Source organism: Macrotis lagotis, chromosome 1 (genome assembly GCF_037893015.1).
Source record: "Macrotis lagotis isolate mMagLag1 chromosome 1, bilby.v1.9.chrom.fasta, whole genome shotgun sequence".
Classification (NCBI taxonomy): domain Eukaryota; kingdom Metazoa; phylum Chordata; class Mammalia; order Peramelemorphia; family Peramelidae; genus Macrotis; species Macrotis lagotis.
Window position 1 is genome coordinate 342,633,371 of NC_133658.1, and position 17,733 is coordinate 342,651,103.

At 39.8% G+C, this 17,733-nt stretch overlaps 1 protein-coding gene across 1 annotated transcript in view; it reads left to right on the top strand.

Annotated features, from left to right (window-relative positions):
- ANGPT4 (angiopoietin 4) overlaps window positions 1-17,733 on the top strand; it is a 73,012-nt gene that overhangs the window by 13,547 nt on the left and 41,732 nt on the right. The window lies entirely within an intron of this gene.

The window sequence follows — 17,733 nt, forward strand, 5'->3', positions numbered from 1 at the left end:
GATAAAGGCCAAGAGCTGTGCAACCTGGGATAAAATTTAAGAACAACCACTGAGTTTCTGAGTTGATTTTCTCCTCTACTTTTTTTTTTAATTTCTCTATAGCACTGAAAGCTTCCTGAGGGCAGCAGCCCAGTCTTTATTACTTTTATCTGTTCCTACAGAACCTAGCTTAGAGCTATTTCCACATACTGATTTCCTAGAACAATAGGGAGATTGGGTGCTTAAATATGAATAGGAATAGAAGATTTCATAGAATTATTCAGACTAGCAGGACTGAGAGGAACCTTACAACCTTAAAGATAGAGGAAAACAAAATAGCAGAACTAGCCTACAGTTGTTTTGGTGGTCCATGAGAATATAGGGATCTTATCAACAGATTATAGAGTCCTACTGCCTCATTTTGCTAGTGGGGAAACTGAGGTCCACAGAGCTAATACAGCTTTTTAGTATCAGAAGGCTGATATTAAACTAAATTGAACTAAACACTGGAATTCTAAGAATATTGGTGAATAGGGTTTGTGTGTCATTGAGCTTCTTGATATCTTTCATCTTTGACCCTTCCCAGTTATCCTGGGACCATATAATGTAATAAAGCCCAATAAAGAAGGGCAGGAGTGGAAAGGAAAATTAAATAATCGGGACCACCAGAAAGAAGAGGATGAGGACAAAGGACTGGGAGCCAAGTAGCTTATATTCTAGTCCCAGCTCTAATAATTTGCTGTGTGATCATGGGCAAGGCAATTTCCTTCTCTAAGCATCTGCTTCCCCATCAATAAAAAGAGATGGATTAGATAAACCAGCTCTAAAATGTTATGTCCCAGACATCCTAATTTCTCAGGTCCCTCCCAGCTGAAGCAGTTACATTCTGAGATCTATGAACCCCTATCAGGCCCCTTTCTGGCCCACCATGTTGTGACCTGAGATCCCAAGCTAATTCTCACAGATGGAGCCCAGATTGGCCATAGTCCTGGCCAAATACAAAGTCTCCAAATCTTGGGCAGTAGAGTTAAGCTTTTTGTCTTCACTGTTAATCCCTATTCCTCCCCCTGCCCCAGAAGAATAGTCCTTTACTTCATGCTCTTCCTCTTTTAACCCCCCCCAAAAAAGAAGAAAGAAGATGATGAAGAAGAAGAAGAAGGAAGAAGAAGAAAGAAGAAGAAAGGAGAAGGAGGAGGAGGAGGAGGAGGAGGAGGAGGAGGAGGAGGAGGAGGAGGAGGAGGAGGAGGAGGAGGAGGAGGAGGAGGAGGAGGAGGAGGAGGAGGAGGAGGAGGAGGAGAAGGAGAAGGAGGAGAAGGAGGAGAAGGAGGAGAAGGAGGAGAAGGAGGAGAAGGAGGAGAAGGAGGAGAAGGAGAAGGAGAAGGAGAAGGAGAAGGAGAAGGAGAAGGAGAAGGAGAAGGAGAAGGAGAAGGAGAAGGAGAAGGAGAAGGAGAAGGAGAAGGAGAAGGAGAAGGAGAAGGAGAAAGAAAAAATCAGAATCAAGGTTTGATAAAGCATACCATAGTTGGGAATTATAGTTGCCCAGGATAGATGCAGAATCCAGCTAGGAGCTGAGTGAGACCTACTAAGACCCAAGTACCCAGCTGGGTGTAGCCCAGGTCCTTTTTTCCTGTTTGCTAATCTGCTTTCTCTTTTCAAGGCCTATCTGTTTTTGTTCTTGGTCCTGACTGCTCCTGCATTCTTAGTCTGCAAGTAGGAGTCCCCAGCCTCCATGGAACTAATTTACTTTTCTTTAACTGTCTTCTATTCCCAATTCTGCTCAGATATCTGGGTGGTCCCCCTCCTCCCACCTTTGAGCTGTGAATGGCTAAGTAGATCCTTTTCTCTTCCTCCCAAAGTCTTTGGCCACTATATGAACACAATTATAAAACACTTTTTACACAAATAAAGTTGGATCTAAACAATTGGGAAAACATCCATTGCTCATAAGTAGGCCAAGCTAATATAGTAAAAATGACAATTTCTGTCCAAAGGCTCTGACCAGAGACAATCCTAATATAGGATCATGGCATTTCCAAGGTAGAAGTAACCTTAGAGATTTTTATCCAACCCCCTTATTTTAAAGATGGATATATAGCCTTAGAGAAGGGAAAGCACTTACCCAAGGTCACAGAAAGTTCTTAGTAAAATAGCATGCAGTTTTATATTTGAATTTTTTTATTAACAAAAATTTATTTTCTTTTCTTTCCATCTCCTACCATTTAAATAAAAAAATCCTTGTAATAAATATGCAGTCAAGTAAAAAAAAAATATTCCTACATTGACAAGCCCAAAAATAAGTGTCTCATTCTACATCTTGAGGTCATCACTCTAACCAATGCAATGATCAGTTGAGAGTCCAGAGGACTGAAGATACTCATTGCATTAGTCAGAGTTCATAAGTCTTTCAAGTTTGTTTGTCTTTACAATGTTGTTGTTAGTAAGTATAATTGTTCTCCTGTTTGGTTTACTTCACTCTGAATCAGTTTTATTTCCCAAAAGAAATTAAAAAGGAAAGGGGGCCCATATGTATACAAATATTTGTAACAGCTTTGTTCATAGTGACAAAATAAGAACCTAGTTTTAGCCATCAATAGTCAAGTCTTTCCTATTTGTTTTAGCCTTTGATATAAGATGATCTTACCTTTCCCTCTGGCCCAATTCAATGAATGTTGAAAGAAGGATTTGGGTTAGAATTGAGACTAGTAAAAGAGATTTTCTATTTTCTTATAGCAGAGAATAATCCCCTGCCTTAAGGGAGTTCTTAGTCTAGTTGAGACAAATCAACAAGCAATTGCTATTTTTAAATTGTATTTTATTTTTCCAAATAACATGTAAAGACAATTTTTATCATCCATTTTTATAAAATTTTGAATTCCAAATTTTCCCCCTCTCTCCCTAAAACAGATAATTTTTTTTTTGCAAGGCAATGAGGTTAAGTGGCTTGCCCAAGGCCACACAGCTAGGTAATTATTAAGTGTCTGAGGCCAGATTTGAACTCAGGTACTCTTGACTTCAGGGTCAGTGCTGTATCCACTGTGCCACCTAGCCACCCCAAGAAGCAATTTGATATAGGTTTTATATGTGCAATAAAAACATAATTCATGTTGTGAGAGAAGAAAGATCAAAAGGGGAAAAAAAACAAAAATGTAATGAAAATAGTATGCTTCAATCTATATATTTAGACTATATCAGTTCTTTCTCTGGAGGTTGATATCCTTTTCCATCCTTAAGTCTTTTGGAGCATTGTAATACTGAGAATAGTTAAATCAATCATTGATTATGACTATGAACCTATTCAACAAATAATTTTTAAGTACTTATCATTTTCCAGAAATTGTGCTAAGCTAGGGATGCAAAGAAAGACAAAAACAGTCCCACCCTTAAGAAGGCTACAATGTAATCAGGGAAACAAACAACATGCTAACAATGATGTATATATGTTATATACAGGTAGATTGGAGAAAATCCTAGAAAGAAGACACTTGAATCGGAGTGGGGAGGGAGAATAGGAAAGACTTCTTGAAGAAGACAGGATTGAGTGGTCTTAAGGAAGTCTTGGAAACCAACAGGGAGGCCATGGAGGAAATGCTTGGGGGATACAGTTAGGGACACCCATGAGAGACACAAATGGGGGAAAGCCAGTAAAAAGGCATATTCATAGACAAAACATTTATATTCAGGAGAAGAAAACAGATGACTCACTGACACTTTAATGGTTTGGGTCCAGCTCAGAAGAGAACAAGATCCCTGTGGATAAAGGCTGCAGGGAAATCCTGCTTGGAAAGAATAGAATTTGAATATTGAATATTGAATATTGAATATTGAATATTGCAAATGATCTTTTAAGCACTTTATGGACCCCCCCCAATAAAAGAGAGCCACCAAGAGGTTAAGTAGCTAACTAAATATCAAAACATCACATAGTTTGCTCAGTGGCTAAGCCAAGCTATGGCCCATTTGCCTCCTCTTTATCTCCTTTATCTCCTCATTTTCCCTCTTTTTATCTCCTCATTCTCCTCTCCCTTCTCCCATTCCCTTCTTTTCCTCCTCTTTGTCTTCTGCTACTCTACTTTCCACCTCTCTTTCCTTTCTTCTTTTCCTTATTTTTTCTTTCTCCCTGCCTCCTAGCTTATTCCTCTTCCTCTTTTTTGCCTCCTCATCTTCTGCTCCCCCCCCCCTTATCCATCTCAGTAGCCCAAAGATTTGCCTCTATGATTCATGGCTGGCTCCCAGGTCTCAATGCTTTGGAATGTCTTGCCATTGAGTAAGACACTGTGGCAGGTCAGGAACTAGTCAGGCTAGCCAGGGCAACTGACTTACAGCTTGATTCAACTCAGTTTTCTCATTAGTGGGTAAATGAGATAAGATGAACAGAGAGCATAGTGACTCAGTGATAAGCTAGATGAATGAACTCAGTACTAAACTCATAGTAAGAGCTTCATTCCCTCCTTACCTTCCTATTGAGAGAATGGGTCCCTTCCTACAGGCATAATTTCTATAATATCTTGGTTCTCTCAGATATTATAGTCCTCAAATGCAATTCTACCATAAAAAATGGGGTTTTTTGCAAGGCAATGGGGTTAAGTGGCTTGCCCAAGGCCACACAGCTAGGCAATTATTAAGTGTCTGCGCCGGATTTGAACTCAGGTACTCCTGACTTTAGGGCTGGTGCTCTAGCCACTGCACCACCTAGCCACCCCCAATTCTACCATCTTTGAAAAACTGTGCCTGCCTACTCAAAGTTCAAGCAGCAAGCAAGCTCCTCAACACACAAACTTACTCCATCCTTGCCAGTTCCAAACTTCTTCCTGAAATCCATACAGTTATCTTTGTGATCTTGAGAAAAATCACTCCCAAAATCACTTCTGGATTTGTGTTTATTCTTCTGTCCAATGAGAATAATATCTCTGGTCCTATCTTCCTCATGGAAATTGTTTGATAATAGATGAGAAAGCACTTTGAAAAGTCTAAATGACAATAGAAATTCAAGATATTGCTACTGTTATTATTAAAGACAAAGACACACACATACATATATAAATATATAGCTATCTATATAAATATAATTAATTGATTCCTTATTGTATATATTATTCACTTATTAGACAGTTAAGTGGTATAGTGGATAAAGCACTAGGTCTATAGTCAGGAAGACTTGAGTTCAAATCTTCCCCTCAACATTTACTGTGTGATCTTAGGCAAGTCACATGACTTCTGTCTACCTCAGAGTTCTCCTCTGTGAAATGGGGATAATAATAGCATCTAACTCTCAGGGCTGTGAGCATAAAATGAGATATTTTCAAAGTACTATCTAAATGCTGACTTATTATTTCTCAACCCTTTGCTGGGGGATACAAATCACTGTCTTCTAGGCTGAGTTGAAGTCAGGAGTACCTGACTTCCAGCCACAAGTTATCCATTTGGACTAGATGACCCCTGAGATGACTTCCTCTGACAGTCTAGAAAAAACTATAAATGTCCTCAAGAAACTCCTGATCTAGTTTGAGGGACAAGGCTTATTCCCCTGAAACATCTAATAACAATTGAAGACAAGATGGGATTAAGTGCTAAACTATTGTTCAGATGATGACTCAGGATGCCATTGTCATATGGAAGACTTCATGAAAAAAAAGGCTGTTCTTCCTAAATCCTCTCTCTTTCCCCTCTTCTCCTCACACCGCCCCCCCCATGTTCAACTTTCCTTCCTGGATTGTCTTCCTACAGAATGGAAGCTTCTGGAGGGCATGGATTATTCATGGTAAGTCTTTAGTTAAGCACTTATTGACTTGACTTGAATGGATGGATGGATGGCTAGAATCTTGTTTAGCTTCAAACTGATTTTTCTGGTTTCCTGGTCCTTGAGAAGCAGTCATAACAGTTAACATCACATGGAATTTAAAGTTTTACAAAACATTGCCACTGATTGTCTCATTTGACTCTCACGACAACCCAGTGTAAGGGTGATGGCATTGTTGTTCCCATGTTACAAATAAATTAAGTGATTTGCTCATTGTCCCACAGCTAGTAAATGTCAGAGGCTACATTCAAGGGCAGGTCTTCCTGAATTAGAGAATATTTCCATTTTCTTATTCATTTCTCAGCTAACTTTCCCTCTCACTCAACCCAATTATCTAAAATGTTGTTAGAGTTGGAAGGAAGCTGAAGGAACCACAAACTTTCACTTCACAGTCAGTTATGTAGTGCAGTGAATAGCTTGTAGGACCTGGAATTAGGAAAACCTGAATTTAAAGTCTTCCTCAGACATTACTATCTGGGAAAGTCAGTTTCCTCAACTACAAAATAGGAATAACAATAATACCTATCTCCCAAGGTTGTAGTGACGATACAATGAGATAATATTCATGAAGCACTTAGCATATGACTGCTATTCAATCCATTTAATAAGTATTTGTTTCCTTCCTTCTGCTTTACACAGAGAAGGAAACTGAGGCTCCAAAGAAGGGAAATGACCTGCCCAAGATCACACAGATGACGGAACAAGGACTAAAATTCAGGTCCTCTTACCTGAGTCCCCCCCAAGACTCCTTGACTTTTGTCTTTCTATGTCCAGAGTTTAGCTTAATAAATGCTTGCTATTTATTGTTTGATTTCACACCTCCACACCTTTGCTCACATCTCTCCCTTACTCACCATCTTGCCTTCCTCATTTCTTCTCTGGCTTCCATTCTCCCTTTCTCCATATTAGGTGGGGGCAGCTGTGCTGGGTTGGGGAGAAGAAAGGAGAGAAGCCAAGAGAAGCAGCAGGAGTTTCCAAAAGGACACTTGAAAGAGAGCCTCTGCCTTAGAATAGGAGGCAACTGCCCATCCATCTCCAGTTGACTGAGAGGGTCCCAAAGCCTTCACTCCATGTGTAAATCTAACCAGAAAAAAAAAATGCCAACAGGAACCATAGTTCTTGGGTCTAGAAGATCTTGTTGGGTAGATGGGGAAGAAACTGGATTCTGCTCCAGAGGCCTGACCCAGGGCACTTCCAGTCTTCTAGGAGAACCCTAACTCAGTTTTCCCTCTTTGTCTAGCCAAACAAAAACTTAATTGAACATAGAAAAGATTTCCTTTATTTCATAACTGTCTCTTAGTTTATTTGGGAAGGGGGGAACAGTCCTGGAAAGATAAATACAATCCCCCCCATGGTCTCTTTCTCAGAGAGGTAGGAAAAGCACCCCACCCCAACTTCAGCCCACCCCCAAAAGCCTCCAGATTCCAAAGCATTGTTCTAAGAGGGCAGGGGGTGTTGGACAGTCAACCCCTTGGCTTGCTCAGTTAGTTTCACCCAGAATGATGGATTTATTTGCTTAAGTAGCTGGATCCAGAAAGTCTCCCAGGGAGCAAGGCTGAATATTTCTGCAGTTCAGCTCCTCCCGGCTAGGAGCCAGATACCGGCCCAGCTGAGGCCTGGATTTAAAGAGATTGTTCAGGAACGTGCCCCAGGGTCACTCCTCAAATTCCCTCTATGAGGATTCACTAAGGAATGGCTTGGGGGAGGCAATGGTCTCTGTCTTCTCAATTTTGACTTTAAAGATACTAGCTCATGATTATATAGTTCATTGAAAAGCTGGAAGGAAGAGAATAAAATTAAAACCTAGCAAGGGAAATCGGCTTATCCAAAGTCACACATGAGTTACTGGCAAAGCCAGATCTAAAATCCAGGGCTATGCACTCTCCAGTCTAGCGTTCTTTTCATTGTATGAAATATTCCTACAACTCCCATTGCTAAGCCAGTAGCAGTTTAGGGAACCTTGGGCTCTTTGAGTCCTACATGATAAATTCCAAACTCGTTAGCCTGATATTGGAGGCTCTCTATAATCCTATCCTTAATTTACTTTTCTTGACTTCATTTCCTATGATTTCCCTTCATTTCCTCTCCTAAGAATTCCTCCTTTCCTTCAAAACTCAAGTCAAACACACCCTCCTGCATGAAATCTTTCCTGATCCACAACCAGCTACCTCGATCAGCCCTCCCTCCCCAAACTATCTGTAGTCATTTAAAAGTTTTCATAGCTTAAAAGTGAAATAAGATTTTGAGGACACACTTTATTCTACATCTATTTATACCCAGATGAGTTGTTTCCCCTATTAGAATGTAGGCAACTTGAAGTCAAGAACTATTTCATTTTTGTCTTTGCATGCCCAAATCAATGCTTAATAAATGCTTACTAATTAATCAATTGATTTATCACCTCTATACTTTGCATATACCATTCCCCATGTAGTGATGATGCATATACCATCACATGTAGTGATGATCAAATGAGATTATATTCCTGAAGCATTTACCATATGACTGCTACTCAATCCATTTAATAAGTACTTGCCATCACCCTTACAGTGGGTTGTTGTGAGAGTCAAATGAGATGATCAGTGGCAATGTTTTGTAAAACTTTAAATTCCATGTGATGTTAACTGTTATGACTGCTACTCAATCATGGAGGACCAGGAAGCCAGAAAAATCAGTTTGAAGCTAAACAAGATTCTAGCCATTCATCCATCTATCATGGTAGTAGTACTTGTAGAGACACTACCATGTCCTAGGATATCATTCCCACCTCCACCAAATACCTTCATCTATCATAGATCAACTATAGAATAAAGATTAAAGTCATCCTCATTATTCAAGGCCTTGCTTAATCCCCACTCCCTCTAGCCCAAAATGATCTGGGAACTCTATTTACATGTATAGTCACGTAAAGTCATAAGAATGCCAGCACATGTTTAGAATGATTAGAACATAAACCCAAATGCTAGAAGTGGAAAGGTCATAGAACATAGGATGCACAAACTGCACCAGACCTGAGAGCACTGTGTGATCTAGGGGAAAGAGCTTTCGAAGTAACAGAAGCAAAGTCGGGTTCTGGACGAGCAACTTAACCTCCCTGAGCCTCACCTCATCTATCAAGTGAGAAGTCTGGGCTATACAATTTCTAGCTCTAAACCTAGGATTATTTTACAAGCTTAGAATTGACCTCCAAAGAGGTCAGCAGCACTATTAGTGGCAGGCTTTGGACTAGAGTGCAAAGACCCTGTCTCCTCAAGCCCCTAACACATGCCAAGTGAGCACTCATCTTTTGGCTTACTGACCAAAAGATACCACTCCACCCCAAGCTATACTCATAATATACCCAGAATCCCAGATTCCAGAGCTCCTTAACCCTGGGACTTTCCTTATAATTGTTACCCCAGACACAGAAGACAGGATTGCCAGGAAGCAGGTGCCCTGGATGGAAGAGAGGAGAGAGGAGAACATAACCTGCTAGATTCTAAATTTAATCAGAGTATTTCAGAAGTGGAAGAGACCTTAAAAATTATATAATCCAACCCTTTCATTTTGCAGTTGTGAAGACTGAGTCCCAAAAAATTAAGTAATTTACCAAAGGTCACACAACTTGTAAGACAGACACTTGGATTGGAACTCAAGTCCCCTTGACTTAGCACTACTTCCACTTCTCTTCACTACTGCTTATCTTTTCTTTGACCATTCTCTTGCCCTAGAATTCAACTCCCCAGCTTCGCCCTTACCCCTGCCTATTTGCCTGTTACCTTTGTTTATGTTTTGACGTTCTATTTGAAGGGCACCGCCACCAGGAAGTCCTCCCTGCTTTTCACACCTACAAGAGCTTTCCTTCTCAAGCACACACAGAGCTGGACTTTGAAGTTCAAGAAGGGTTTTGATAGGGAGAGAGACAGGGAAGGAGAGGGATCAGGAAAGCAGCTTGAGCAAGGGTGAGGGGCTAAGGAAGAACATGAAATGTATACAGTTCCTCCTTTCTCTCCTGGATCATCTACCTTATAGACCTACCTAATAAATTATTCCACCCCATTCTCCCCCGTCAAACTAGACTTCAGCCTAGGATAGTAAGATTGGTCTGTCCCGTAATCAGCTGGCTCTCATCTTCTGGAGACTGGGCCCCAGACAGAGTCCAAAGGCTCAGCTATAGGGCAGCTGTATTCTTTCCAGCACCCTCTAGGGAGGCTGGAACTGGAGCCAGACAAGAGGTTCCTGGGAAGATGACTACCCTCCTTCCCTTCTACCCTCACTTCTGCAATATTGCTCTCAGCTGGAACCTGGGCTGAATTCAACCTTATCCCATGTAACTTCATCCCTCTCAGGAGCTGGGGTGATGGCCAAGGAGTAGTTACCTCCCACCCTCCCAGCTCTTTCTCAATTCTGCCAGATTCCAGTAGCTCAGCAAGAGCAGGACATTTTCCAGGAATGCCAAGTTCCCACTACCCACCCCCATCATCAAGGGAGGGACACTAGCTTTTAGTAGGTAACTCTTGCTATTTAGAGTAGCCTTTGCTGTCCCCAAGGTCTTGGGGTTGCTTTTTAGATCTATAGGTTTTATTTCCCATCCCTCTACTTAGAGTAATCCATGGATCAGGTGGCAGCTCCCACTCAGGCCAGTTCAACAGGGACACATTTGATCTCCACAAAAGACTTGACCACAAGAGAGATTCTATACTGGTTAATTCTAGGGATACAATGAACAACCCATTTCAGATTTCTATCTTATCCACTTTAAGAGATAATAAAAGTAAAAAAATTGAAATTAAAAAAGATAATAAAAGTGTCTCACATTCCCAAAGTGCTTTATGGTTTATAAACCTTCCTCATGACATTCCTGAAAATTAGGTAAGGAGATGAATATTGTCCTCATCTACTAATAAAAAAACTGGAGTATATAGAGATCAAAGTGACCGACCATGATCACACAACTTAGATCAGTGCTGGGATGTGGATTTGAGTATTTTTTTTGTCTTAATCTAGAATTCTTTCACAGATTTGTTGATTTTGAGCTAGAAGGGACTTTAGAATCTCTCAAATCCATTTTTTTTTAATTTTACAGATGGAAAAAGCTAAGGCACAGAATAACTTATCCAGAATCATACAGCTAATAGTGTCTGAGAAAGGATTTAATTTAATTTAATTGCACTACCTCAATGACATATCTTTCTTAGGGAATCCTCATTTCTGGATGTCTGTCCTAAGTCCTAGGGCCAACAAGTTAGCCTCAATACAAATTCTCTGCTTGATGTCTTCCTAAGAAATGATTCATTTTCCATATCTACTTCTAAACTTGTCTGAGTTGAATTTCACCCAGTTCTGTTCATTTCTTGGGAAAAATGGGTTCCTTGTTGTACCTCCTATATACCCCAACCTTGAAGCCTCTGTCTTTAAGTCTCAAAGTCTTTCATTAGGCTATTTCCTCAACCTAGAATGTGGTCCCTCCCAGCCTTCCAGTGCTGAAGTTCTACTGTCCCTGAAAGGTCCAACTCAATTTCAGCCTCTTCCACAAACCCTTCCCTGTTCCCCTCCATTGGCAATAAACTTTCCCTTCAGACCTCACATAGCACTATACAGTTATGAACTTAGCATGTAGTTTGTGCGTTAAACTAGCTGTGTATGGTCTCTGCCTTCAGGTTATATGAAAGAGCAAAGCTGGAAACATTGTATAGTTCAGAAACAGCATGGTGTCCTGGAGTAATTGAATTTGGAGAAAGAATCTCAGTTCTGAAGCCTGCAATTGCTTCCTAACCACCTTGACCTCTCCAAACTAGAGAGACTGAGAATAAATAAGAATAAACTTTGCCCTGCTACATCCCAGTCTGGTGGTGAGAGATAGGAACTTAGCTGAACAGGATAAACAAGTTTTATTATAATCCCAGTTGTTCATGTTCAGTTGGTTTTATTGGCAAAGAATTTCCTTCTCCAGATCATTTTACAGATAAGAAAATCATGATAGAGTTAAATGACTTGCTAAGGGTCACCCAACTAAGTAAGTGTCTGAGGCTGAATTTGAACTTAACTGCACTAATTCTCTCTAACCTGTCATTCCATCCACTGTGCTGGGTCACTCAAGCTTTGAGGGTTTTGTCCCTTTAGAAAGATCCATGAAACGTAGAGGGGAATTGTTCATGCTCTCCTTGATGGGCAGTTTTCCTTTCCACTCTGACCCCCCACATTTCAGCTCCATCTCCAACACGCCCACCCCCCTTGACCACAACTAGGACAACTCTTCCCAGAAAGTGTCTGGAGGAATTACTGGGGCTTTTGTTGTTGTTGTTGTTGTTGATATGGGAGAGGCAAATTGAGACTGAGAGTTTACTGGAAGAAAGGGGATCCAATTGCTTATTTAGTGGTGATTTTAAGACCCTGGATGAGGGAAGGGGAGTCTTCATACAAACCTGCTGAGAAAAGATTCTCCTTAGGAGAAGTCTTTAAAGGGGCCAAAATTTGGTATTATTCCCTCAAAGAGCAGGAGATTTTCAGTGATGGTCTACATATTCGTTATTATTATTAGGATTATTAGTAGTAGTACTAGCTCCAAATTTCTCCTCTCTCCACCCTCTCCGCACCCATTGAGAAGACAAGAAATTATTGTTATTATCATGATAGAGGCAATGTAGCAATAGTAGAAAGAGTTACGAACTTGGGTTCAAATCCCAACTGCAACCTATAGTAATCACATGACCCTAAGCACTCTCATTTTCCATATCTTTAAAACATAGATAATAGCACCTTCATTCTTGACTTCACAGTTTGTTGTGAGAAAAGTGCTTTGTAAATCTTAAATATGATGCATTGTAGTAGAAGGAGCAGTAAATATGGCATCAGAAGATCTGAGTTCAAATTCTGCCTCAAAGTCTCAGCCTTGGTACTTTAGGTGTTTAATCAATGTTACCTAATTGACTAATTGGATGACTTACTACTTACTACCTTGAGCAATGTCTTCTAATATCTGTGATTCATTTTCCTTATCTATAAAATGAGGGGATTAGAGTAGCTGATCTCCAAAGGTCCTTCCCCCTCTGCCTGTGTATAAACAAATAACCCTAGAAATAAAAGTTATGGAAATATGAACTCCTCAAGAGACTTTCAGTATATAGTCATAAATGACCCTGATCTGAATTGAATTCTTAGGCAGTATATACCTTTCTAGTTCTCAGTTCTTGTTCCCATTCAGACACTTACTTATATATGAAAAATGCTTGTTTTTTTATTTGTTACTCACTATCCAAATGTTTGGGGCAACTAGTACTTATTGTATTCTAAGGCCCCATGTCATCCAGGCTGTTTTTACTTTGTGGTGGATGCCACCTACAAAGCAGCAACATAACAGGAACAACTGATTCAAACCCCTTTTAGACCAGTTTCCACACCTGCTGTCCCTACTGCTTACAAATGAAACCTGGAAATCCCTCCTACTTAGTTTGCTATTCCATCAGTAAAACCGCCTCTGTTTCCAAATCTAAAAAACAGAAATAAAAGTAATAAAGGGATTATAGAACATAGACTATCTGTCCTGAAAGGGATGTTAGCACATAAAGCAAAGAACAGCATAACTAGAAAAGACCTTGCTAGTTATCTATATTTATAGTCTCCAAACTTTCTCAATCATGTACCTCATCAGTAAAAGAATGTTGAGGATATGAAAAAATTGAGAAACGAATGCATTGTTGGAATTCCAGAATAGTGAACTAAACAACCATTCTGAAGAGCTATGCTAGGCTATGCTCAAAGAGCTCTAAAACTGTGAGTATTCTTTGACTCAGAAATACCAGACTTAATAGTGATAGAGATCAAAGAAAAAAAGTTGACAGAGATTTAAAAAAACACTACCTACAACATATTTGTAGCACTCTTTTTGTGGTGGCAAAGAATTGGAAATTGAAAGGATGCCCATCAATTGGAGAATGGTTGAACTAGTGGTACATGATTGTGATAAAGTACTATTATGTTAAAAGAAATGATTAGCAGGCAGATTTCACAAAACCTAGAAACACTTATATGAACTGATGCACAGTAAAGTGAGAAGAACCAAGACAATACTGTATTCAGTAACAACAATATTATATGATGATCACTCTGAATGACTGCTATTCTCAATAATATAATGATCCAAGACAATTCTGAAGGACTTAGGATAACTGATGGAATTTGAATGCAGATTGAAGCATAATTTTTCTTGCTTCTTTTACAGCATGGCTAATGTGGAAATGTGTTTTGCATGATTTCACATGTATAATTGATATAGTATTTCTTGCCTTCTTAATAGATGGAGGGAGGGATAGAATTCAGAACTCATTTTTTTAATAACATTAAAAATAAATATTTTAAAAATGGCAAGCATATACTACCAATATATACATATTGACTTAATTATTAATTATACAAATGCACTTTTAAACTAATAATTATGTACATTATAAAATTACCCCAAAATTTAAAATGTCAATGATGAAACAAAGATAAAATAATATACAATCCTAGAGGTACTAGGGAGTTCACTGAGTAGGAGAATGGAATTCTTAGAACTGTGTCTTAGGAAAATCATTTCTGAGGATGTGTGAAGGATAAGTTGGAAGAGAGATGAAGCAGGAAAGATAATTAAAAACCTGTTGCAATAGTTCAAATGAAAAGTGATGAGAACCTGAACTCAGTGGAAGCCATGTGAGTAGGGGAGAAATTGTGGAAGTAAAAGTGACAAGATTTGGCAAGTAAAAGTGACAAAATTGAATGTAGGGGTAAATGAGAGTGGAGAATCAAAGGCAATACCAATATTGGGAACTTGAAAGTCTAGAAGGATGATGGTTTTCTTGACAGAAATAAGAATTTTGGAAGAGAGGTGGATGGATGTGGGGAAGAGGGAAGGGGATAATGTAATGAAGTCTGCAAAGAAGACCACAACACATCAATGCTTGCTTATCTTAGCTGACTCACTGTATCCCAAACAAAATTAGAACAGGGAAATGGATTTCCTATTCTCTGCTCAATGCCCCTGAGCACAGAACAGGTCCCTTCTAGGGGTACCTGTCATGGCCAGGAGATAAAGTAGGAGATGGTTTTGGAACTAATGATAATAATAATAGGAGGAGTAGGAGATGATTTTCTTGGAGGGTGGGGAAGGGGAAGGAAAGGATTTTCCCCTAGAACCAGTGAAACTTGTTATAGATGTCTGGGGAATCAAATAAGTCATTTAATTGCCTTGAGAGGCCACAGCCAAGCTCTGAATGGGGAAGGTTGGGAGCTTGCCCAGTGAGGACACATTGCAGAATATGGTAGGTACTGGAGACATAACTGACTATTTCGGAGAAGGGAAGCCATCTTCCATCTAAATGTTTGATTACAAGCCCATTTGGGACAGGAGGTCACATTCCCCACTTTGAAAACCAACTATGGAATTCTTCACACAATGGTCGTTTAATAAATATATATCAAATGAAGAAATTTTGATCTAATCTTCTCCTCCCCCACCTCATTTTAAAGATACAGTTAGAGTACTGATCAACTGATTATTTCATTGATTAGTTGAGATACAGAAATGATTTCCTTTCAAAAAGGGAGTATACTTGATTAAGGGTCTTCTCTATACTGTGGTTCTTCCCTTGATTCTATTCCAGTTGCAAGCTCCACTCAGGGTTTTGAGTCCAACTAGAATGAGTTTCTCCCAGGGATGAAAATAGCCAGATGGAAAGCCTGGTCCTCCTGGCCCCTGTGCTCCTTCAATTTAGATAAAATAAGAAAAACAAGTCCAGCACATTTCCAATTGGGGCAGGGGGGGCAGGACTGAGGTCTTAGTTCTTGGCCTAGAGGGTCTGGGAATTCCTTAGACCCAGCCTCCCCTCTAAATAAATATCATAGGACCTAAAACTGGAAAGAGTTTTTGCGATTGTTCAGTCCAATTTCATCATTTGACAGTGGAAGAAACTGAGGCTTAGTAAGGTATAGATAGTCTGATGAAGTAGAAAGATCACTGAATTTGAATTCAGAGACCCTGCATTCCAATCCTGGCTCTGCTACCTGGGTTATCTTAGACCATTAACTTCACTGGACCTCAGTTTTCACCTCTTTAAAATGAGGAGGGTTGGACTAAAAGTTCTCTTCCACCTCTGAATCCCAAGCCTCAGTGGCTTGTTCAAAGTCACAAGAGTAGAGTGAACTTGGAATTTAAACCTAGGTCTTCAAATCCAAATCTGGTACTCTACACATCCTGTTTCTCCTCAGAAAGCTAAGGAACTTGAGGTAGGAAGCAGGAGAGAAGAACGGGGAAAGGAGAAAAGGGCAGGTAAACATTGTCTAGCAAGCAAGACAACCTTTAGTAATGTATTGAAGTAGAAATCTTTGATTTGCAGCTCCCACTGTGTCTCCAACAAATTAATAATAAGAACAGGACTTTAATCACATTTTTGTAGGCCTTACAGTTTACAAAACACCTTCCTCACAACCACTCTTTGAGGGAGATTATCAGGAAATAATCTTCCTAGGTCAACTAGGTGGTGCATTGGAGAGGGTACTGGACCTAGAGTCAACAAGACTCATCTTGCAGTGTTCAAATTTGACCTCAGATACTTACTGGCTGTAGAATGCTGGGCAAGAGACAGCTAGGTGGTACAATGGATGGAGTACTGATCCAATTGCCTCAGTTTTTTCATCTGTAAAAAATGAGCTGAGGAAGGAAAGGACAAACCACTCCAATATCTTTGCCAAAAAAAAAAAAACTCAAAGAGTCAGGCACTAATTGAACAACAAAGCAAGACATAGACCAGCATAGCTCTAAGTTTGGGATCTTCTTAAAATGAAGTTACAATGACCCCCAGTTAACTTTCTTTTTTAATTTTTTCTTAGGTTTTTGTGAGGCAATAGGGTTGGTTAAGTGGCTTGCCCAAGGCCACACAGCTAGGTAATTATTAAGTGTCTGAGATCACATTTGAACTCAGGACCTCCTGACTCCAGGGCCAGTGTTCTATTCAGTTAACTGTCAATATTTCCCACCAATGGTAGGGAGCACAGATACAAAGAGCTCGAGACAATGCATAAGCAGCTAAGAGAAGATGTACTTTCAGAATAACTAAAAATTTAAAAGGCAATGCTTTTGAAGTAGAATGAACATTAATGTCTTATTGTTTCTCAGTTGTTTCTGTTGTGTCTAAACCTTCATCATTCAAATCCAGGGCCATCTCCAGGCTTCCTGATCCATATCTGGCCACTGGACTCAGATGGCTCCTGAGGAGAAAGTGAGACTGTGACTTAGCACAGCAACCCCTCACTTAAATCCAATTCATATGTATCTCATGGCATCACCTTCTGATGTGTTATCTTTGAGAATAAAGGACAAGTATCATCATTATCTTAATTGTCCAATCTTAATTTGAGGAGGGAGGGGCATAATCTAATATCCACTACTCATCACTATCTCCTCTTACATCTGACCCCATTTAGTGTTATAAGGGGTACCTGGGAGTCCCAATCTCCTAAACTCAGGGGTGTTGTGAAGCTCTAATGAGATAATGGGCATAAAGCACTTTGCAAACCTTAAAACCCTATAAATGCTAGTTATTATTAATGTTCTTATCCTCTAGTCACCAGACTTCCAGTCTGGTGATGACTTCATTCCCCAAGACTTCTATTGCTTAGCTCAAGAAATGTTTATAGACCAATAAAGGGGGTGTGCTGGGAAATGTTTAACCCAGGGGTAGGCCTGTATACACATGTACCTTTAAATTTAATCTGCATTATTAACACTTAAATCTTGATGATCAACAAAACAATAAATTAATCCTGCATTTGTAGAGGATTGCTGATATCTGATGTGCAAAGGCTCACATTGAAAATTTAACAATGAGTTCTCCGAAAGCTGGTTAGAGCTGGCTCCATCACATCCTTGCCTGAATTACTTTGGACAGTGGGATGCTGGGGGGAACATGGCTCTTCCCTTAATATCTGGTTGTTAAGGAATG